Here is an 8,220-nt window from a genome sequence, read left to right as displayed (position 1 = left end):
TTGTTCCTACTCCCCTAATTTTCCTTCTTACTTTTCTTTTATTCATAAGTACTAATTAAGTGTGCCTGTGAGCCGTAACGCTTTGCTAATGAACAAGCCATGGGCTTTGTGAAAGCACCTCAGAAGACACAGGAAGAACTGCTTCCAGCTGAGCTAAACCCAGCACATCTGGTGTCAGTCAGACGGGGAGAGAGGAGCTCTGTTTAATAGCCTTTTTGAGAATCACCAATGCTGGAGGTTAAAAGAAAGCCTGCATGCAGTGAGAGTTCAGTGCTTGGCTGCAGCAGCAGCGTGGGGTGAGTGTCTTGCTGTGAGCTGCATAGGTGAAACCACTGAGGCTCTGCAGACTTTGGGTCTTGCCTGAAAATACACCACTTCCAAGAAAAGAGAGTAATGTCTGAGGGCAGAGCGAGAGGAAGACGTTGCAGGGAACAGCCAGCACAGCAGGAACATGTGGAGTTAGTGTAATTGGAGGTGTGTGTGAGTGCCTTCAGATGAAGGAGCATTTAAATGGAGAGGAAGGATTAGTCCTTTTCTAGGAAAAAGCACAACGGGAGAAATGGGTTGGCTCACCGCCTCCGCAATGACAGCAAATAAGATGGCTCTGTATTTCCATCCCTTCTTTAATAAGCAGAGTCAAAAACAAAATTACATCATGCTCTTCAGAGCTTTTACATTCTGCAACATAATAGCTAGAAAATGGCAGTGGTAAGAAATAATTTCGTTCACAGTTTCCTTATTTTTTACGCATTTTAAATGAAAGACCCCATGTCAGACTGCCTTTACAATATTAACATAAATAAAAGTAATGGGAAAGAGAGAATAGAAATCGACTTCCATCTGGAGAAATTAAAATCTTTTAATAGAATGCCAAATGAAATTGCTGTTATGAATAATTCTGTAACGGAGAGTAAAAGAAAGGCTGTTTGATTTACAGAACTTATCATTAATGGCAAATGAAGCAAACACAGCTTTATTGCATGAAGGAACAATCTTCAACTGGCTTGAACTGTTACGCACTCCACTTAGCCCAGAGGCTAAATGAGACATGCTGCAAGAATGAATGTTATGTAAAATAGGCACAGGTTGAGAGAAAGCTGCAGGAAGGAAGCTGCACAGGGGCTGAAAAATGCCTTTTGTAAATTTCCCTATTCCACCTTGCTCAAAGAAGAGGGTCTGGAAGAAACACAGCAGCATCACTTCTCAGGTATAGCCTTGTGCATGGCAAGCAGCAGCTGTGGCAAGCTGCAGCAAAGAGGGAAGGGGATAGCGGTGGGGTACAAGGGAGCACCTTGAACCCATCATCCTTTCTGGCTGCCAGACTAGTGTCTGATTTCGTCCACCTCCACACTTGTTGAAATCACAGTAATTCTTCCTGTGGAAAGGCAAGTTTGTTAAACACAAAGAATGAATGAAAAACACTGCTTTCAAGCACAGAGCTGCATGTCACACATTCCTCTCACCATCTGACTGCATCTGATAAGCATATGCAACACAAGTTTCCCTTCTGTGGTTTCAGAACGGCTTTTCCTCAGTTAAATACACCTTGTGAAAACGTGACAAGTATGAATCTTTCGTGATTCTTCCATGCTTTGGACTTCACGCAACAGTCTTCTTGTTCATGACATGAAGTAAAAGCAGTACTGCTATTCCTCAAAATGTTGTTTTATTTGTGAACATAAATGGACAAAAAGCAAAGCAATAAATTGCTTTATAGAATAGCTTCCACCAAAGGAGTCTTCATGACAAAGAGAAGAGGTTGATGGTTAAGAGGTGAGGTTAATAGAATGTGTGTTCACACCAGAAAGTACAAGGTGACTTTCTGCTTGATTTCTAGGCTGTGCTGCAAAAGCCAGCATTAAAACTGGTATAGAAAACACACAGTTTCTAGTCAGGAGAACCTGACTGCCAGCCTCATGATTACATTTGTAGCCTGTTTGTTTTTGTTTGTTTGTATGTTTCTAAATCATCTTTAAGAATAAGAAATAAACACTTTTATAACAAATCAAAATGGGGGGCTGGGGGAGGGGGTGGGTGTTTGGGGATGACCACAGGAATAAAAACCTGATGCCACAAAAATAGCAACAAAAATACTAAAAGGAAATTAAGCTGAGCACAGTGAAGAGTGCCCAAAAGCCTAGGCTTTGAAAGTAAACTCAGTTAAAAACAGAACATGTATCTTTACTTTTCAAACAGTTTTACCCTTGGCTTTCTTGACTTGTACAGCTTGCAGTTGTGAGACACGATGTACTCAACAGCTATTGCTGTTATACATTCTTATTTAAGAGGACTTGATATTCTAAGGTATAAAAATTCTAATATTCCTGCTGGAGTCTCTCAAGTAATTTAATTTTGCAGTTTAATTATTGAAATAATTTTGTTGTACATTCAGTAAGTGCAGCAGTGTGTAGGTGATGTGAAGGTTGTGATATATGTGTATTCTCAGTGGTAGAGGGAGCATAAACAGTCATAAGACATGTTGGCTCCTCCACACAAAGAAATTATAGGGAGAGTGGTTTTTTGGAGGGCTGAAAGCCCAAAGAGGATTCTAGTTCCTTGCAGTGGGTATGTACCTAGCCACCAAAACCTGGGCAGTGTAGATCTGTGTAACCCAACTGCACTGAAACCAGTTGGGGATATTTGTCTCCCCTTTGAACAGGGCCTCATTGTTTAGTTTAACCATACCTCAAGGGAAAAACTTGGAGCCCCTATGTGCTCCCTAAGATCCCAATGGATAAGAATCCAAATAGGAAGTCCTGATTCAAGTTCCTTTCTCCATCCTTATAGCTCAAGGCAGTGCCCTAGAGCATCCTAGGACTGAGGCTCCTAAATCCCTCGGAAAAAAATCCTCTTTGTATAATCTAATTAAAGGTCTTTTTTTTTTTTTTTTTTTTTTTTCCTGTTTTATATTAAGATAGGAACTGATATGCCCAAATCTCCTCTTTGCTATAGGATAATAGGAATTTCTTTCACTCATATTTTTGCATGCAAAGGGCAGCACCTTCAACACAGAATACTGTTAGAGCCACCCTTCTCATGCCACCTGAAGATTGCTCTATTTTCTGGTGAGTACAGCAGGAGTAAACTTTGACAGGTAGAAAACTTGCATTCAGATTTATACTGTCCCCAGTATGTTTGCCCTGACTATTGTCTTATTTACCACATCAAAAGGAGATGTCTTACTCTAACAGAATTATTTTAGAAAGAGAAACAGCACCTATAAAGGGTTTTTAAAGACACTGAGTTTTAGCAGGAAACTAATGATTGCAAATCCCAGGCAGAGACAGGAACTTCATTGAGGCCTTTCAATACTTAAAGAGTCCTTATAAAAAGGATGGAGACGGACTCTTTACTCATGTAGATAATAAAAGGACAAGGGGGAATGGTTTTAAGCTGAAAGAGGAGAGATTTAGATTAGATGTTAGGAAGAAATTTTTCAGAGGCTGGTGAGGCACTGGAACAGGCTGCCCAGAGAAGCTGTGGATGCCCCATCCCTGGAGGTATTCAAGGCCAGGCTGGATGGGGCCCTGGCAAATCAGACCTAGTGGGTGGCATCCCTGCCTATGGCAAGGGGGTTGGAACTAGATGGTTTGTAAGGTGCCTTCCAACACAAGGCATTCTATAATTCTATGAACTTCAGCCAAGCAAAATGGTGGATTGTGCTGTCTTCAAGTGAGTGCCACTTAACATGTGCCTATTTCTATGCTTTTTAATAATCATTTTAGAAGTTTTTCTCCTCATGCTTCCCAGACATGACACACAATGGTGTATTTTCAACTGATAAACAGCACAGAAAACACTGTTTGCATGGGGAAGTTGTGCACTACAATGAACACTTACAAGAAGATGGAAATACTAGTCACCTCAAGCACTTGATGGCATAGATCTTTGTTTACTATGAAAATCTGTGGAAGAATGTGACAGAATACAAAGATTCAAAACTTGTTCTCTCACCAGCTGCTGAGAGAAAGTTTCATGACTACTTCATAGTTAACTGCATAAATACTGGATTGATTGATAGAGCACCAGTCTCCAGCATGTAGACCAGGGATATATGAAGTCCTGTGCTAATATTAAGATGGAAAACAAACTGCAGTGTTATCTGCAGAATGTCACCTTGCCCAGTATTAAGTGTACCTGTACCAGTCTATCTTGCTGTACATGCTGCCTTCCTGGCTTGTGCTTGTATCATACCTTCTTCTCTTCCCTTCTCAATTCTTCTTCCTGAGGAAAGGAAACCCGCGTCAGATTCATGGTGTAAAAGGTGGCTTCCAGACAGTTCTCCAGTCTCCATGGTCAAATCCCAGAAGTAGACTATAGTGGTCCTGCTGTTTGACTTGGGGGAGACCCTTACACTAATATAATAGATAATGTGCTGAGGGAAATAACTGAGGTCTACACCTGAGTTGTAGCAAAAAGTCCAGAGTCTAAGGGTAGATTCCCCCATCTGTCTCTGATAGCAGAGAAGGAAGAGCAGTGATGGAAAACAGACAGTGTGCTGGGAACAGGAATATGTGATGTCCAATCTGTTTTTAGGCAGTATGAATCCATGCACAGACATAAATTATCAGAGAGAGAAAAAGCCTCAGCATCAATGCCATGTTCAATGCGTGGGAGAGTCTCAATGCCAGCTCAAATATAGCACAGCAAGCAGATGTCTTTACTACACCAAGCATACTTAGACCTCCCTGGATTTGCAGCGACAGCCTAGAATTACAGTCTTTTTCATTCAAAAATGATAACAAAAATCTATGTTGCCACTCACCTTTTATGTAAGCAAAGGAGGCTACAACACACCTACAGTGAGAGATCTGCAGAAAAGACAAAGGAACAGGAGAAATAAAGGAGAAAAGAGGAAATTTCCATTCCTTCTCTTTAAGCTAGTCTTCTTTATGTGAAAGTATGCCAAGTTCCTTGTACCCAAATTCAAGAGGTGTACACTAGAAGAGTAAGCTACAAGACAGGTTTCCAGCTGGATGGACCTTCAGATTTCAAGGGTAGTGATCAATCATTTGAAGTCTGCTTGCTAGTTGGCCATGACTGATTGATACTGGGGCTAATACTCTTTGGTGTCTTCACCTGGACAATATGGTAGAATCTACCATTAAAAAGACAGTGGATTACATGAAATGAGATTAGCAGTTGACACGCTTAAGGGCAGAGCTGCTATTCAAAGAGTTTTCAACAAGCTGGAAGAATGGACTGGCAGGAACCTCTTGAACTTTAACAACAACCTATCTAGAGTCCTGCCCCTGGAATGAGATAACCCTATGCAACAGCACAGACTATGCACTGATTGGCTAGAAAGCACCTTTGCAGAAAAAGACCTCTGAGTTTTCTTGATGGACAAGAGTGGACAGCATGTCCTTGTGGTGAAGAAGGCCAGCCTCATAAGGGATTAGCAAAAGTGCAGCCAGTAGGTCAAGGGAATGACTTTTCCTCTCTATTTACTAGATGTAGGATTCCATCTCTCCTACTGGGTTCAGTTTGGGGCTGCTAAGCACAAGAAAGATATGAACAAACTGGAACAAGTTCACTAGAGGCCCCCAACTCTTTTGGGCTGGAGCACTTGCCCTGTGAGGAGAGGCTGAATGACCTGGGCTGGTTCAGCATGGCGGAAAGGTGGCATGGGGGGCATCTAATAACTGCCTTCAGCTGCCTCAGAGAAAAAGGTAGAGCCATACTCTTCTCATGGGTGTACAAAAAAAGTGTCCTTGCCTAATAGGGTAAGAGGCAATAAACACAAGTTGAAGCAACAACAACAACAAAAATAAATAAAAAAATGCATATATTGAAAAAAAATATTCACAGTGAAGTCAGTTGCACACCTGAGCTAGTTGCCCAGAGAGGCTGGGAAAGCTCCATCCTAAGAGCTATTCAAAAGTGAACCAGAGGAGGCCCTCAGCAACTTGATCTAACTTCAAAGCTCCCCCTACTTTGAGACCTTCAGAGCTCCCTTACAATCTGATTTTTTTCCATGATTTTATGATTCAAAGGACCCAGGAGAGAAAGGAGGCAACATAAAACCCGAATCCTTAATGTAATATTCAAAATTTTCCCCAGGAGAAGCAGTTTCTGGGAGGCAGACAGCCCCATTGTCTATCTCCATGCCTGATGGCAGAAGGGTCCATGCCTGAATGTCAGGAGTTCAATACCAGCCCTAAATATTCAGATATAATTTCTGTTCCCAGCCTTCAAGTGCTAGTCTCCTGCCCATAAAAATCTCACCTTGTGGATGCTGTTCCTATGAATAGTTATTAGGAAAAGCTTTGGATCTGTATTAAGGTGGCTGACAGTTTTCCCCACATTACCAGATATATAAGGGTATCTATCTTAAAACACTTGCTCAATTTTACTGGAGAGATTTTCACAGCCTATTTGACACTGTTTGTATCTTTCAGCTATGAGCTATAAACACCATGTCAAATTTCTGGAAGATATTGCTCCATACCTGTCCCTCTGGCTTTGAAACAACTCCCCAGAGTCACAGAAAATTGGTAGATAAAGGAATTAATAAATGCATAACAACAATTACTATGAATACAAAACAAGGCAGCAGGAGAAGTAACTGTCATATTTACTTCCTCTTAGCCCTCTGCCTCTAACAGACATTGCAAGAGAGATTGTTTAAACTGATGGTTTGGCATCAAGTTCTGTTGAAAATATATTAAACCTTGCTGGATATGGCTACTGCAGACTTTGCAGATCTTTTTTTTTTTTTTTTTTTTCCCACTTTGCACATTTCATTGCAATGCAGATGGACTACCTGAATGGAAAACTTAATTTTGTATAAAACTCTTTGGTGATTTAATGTGAGAAGCTACCACTGAAGAACTCTTAGGAGCAAGACACTAACATAAATTCTTTATCGGGATGTTGTCATTAGAAGCAACTCTCCTTCCTATTTTAAAGATGTATTGCTGGAAAACAACATTGAGGTATGAAATGTTCCTGTTTTACAATTATCCTGAAGGTATAGAATTAGATTTTTCTGACAGATTTACTGTTTTTAATTAGAAAAAAACTGCAGACTAAAGTCACAGTTATAACAAAATCTTAAATGTGTATTAATATTTTAATAGAGTCATCTGAAGCAGTCTTTTTTGCTCAACAGAACAGGCCAACACTAAATATTTGATTTCAAAATACAAATAAAACTAAAAATATTGACGTAAAAATAAAATATAATGTATATCAGCCAGGCACAGAGGAAATGGACCAATGCAGGACAGCAGCAATTCTTATCGTTTTATTAGACTGTTAGCAACAAATATAAAGAATGATGAGTGCCTGACGTGAGGCCTCTTGGATAATTTCTTTTTGTAATGTAAAAGAAAATCAATGATTAAGGTAGCATTTCCTGAATGGATACAAAACTACTTAATATTTTTGATTAATCTCTCAGGCATAGACTGCAGTTTACATTTAAAAGAAAATCAGATCTGAATTTACTAAAACCTCTCCTAGTTACAATGTATGCTCTGTGCTCATCTATGGCCTGCATCACATGCTAAAGAGAGGAGAATAGTTCTGAGCTGCACTAGGAGCAATCGCCTCCAGTTTCTTTCTCTTCTTGCTCACCATCACTTTACCCACCTCTTAAAGTGCATTCACAGCTGTTGGTGAAATTCTTTTTGTCAGCTCCATTACATAGCCATGCCCATTATCACACCTGACTTGAGCTGGGTTGTCACGGTTTCCTCCCAGAGTTGCACCTTATTCCAGAGACCTGAAGCCACCAAGTCTGCAGCCATGTGTCTCAGGACCACTGTTTTTTTCCATCACCTTATGAGATATCCCATACACAACAGGAAACTAGACTTCTCTTTCCTGTCCCTGTATTGGGACTAATAATTCTGTTCAGGAGTAACAGACTGCAGGAAGGCATCTGGATGTGATCTGGAGATGGCAGGAGAAGAATTGCCACTCTTTGATTGTGGTTCATAAACTCCATTGCATCACTGAAAGGGGCTGTGCCTAAGTTTAAGCTGGATTTGGCTTTAATTCCAGACATCAGTTTTTGTTCTGCTAGGATAATGATCCCTTCAGTACCTAAGGCTTTATTCCTGTCCGAATGTTCACTGGTAATGTTTAAACTGTCCTGGAAAGTTTGATAAACTTGACAGATCTCTATAGTGTCTCCCAGCACAGCCTCTTTTCCACCACAATTATCTTTTAATATTTAACATAGAGATTAAATTATCAGGGAACATAGATGAA

At 40.4% G+C, this 8,220-nt stretch overlaps 1 long non-coding RNA gene across 1 annotated transcript; it reads right to left on the bottom strand.

Moving 5' to 3' along the window:
• Positions 1–3,840: 3,840 nt before the first annotated feature.
• On the bottom strand, positions 3,841–7,788 carry LOC118178780. The gene is made up of 4 exons (XR_004756288.1): positions 7,597–7,788; positions 4,766–4,811; positions 4,138–4,224; positions 3,841–3,905 (listed from the first exon to the last, which is right to left on the bottom strand). It is a non-coding gene; the product is annotated as an uncharacterized LOC118178780 (long non-coding RNA).
• Positions 7,789–8,220: the final 432 nt, after the last annotated feature.

The sequence above is a fragment of the Oxyura jamaicensis genome, chromosome 1 (assembly GCF_011077185.1).
Source record: "Oxyura jamaicensis isolate SHBP4307 breed ruddy duck chromosome 1, BPBGC_Ojam_1.0, whole genome shotgun sequence".
Lineage (NCBI taxonomy): Eukaryota > Metazoa > Chordata > Aves > Anseriformes > Anatidae > Oxyura > Oxyura jamaicensis.
The sequence above is the reverse complement of the archived record's forward strand: the minus strand, read 5'-3'. Positions and strand labels throughout refer to the sequence as shown.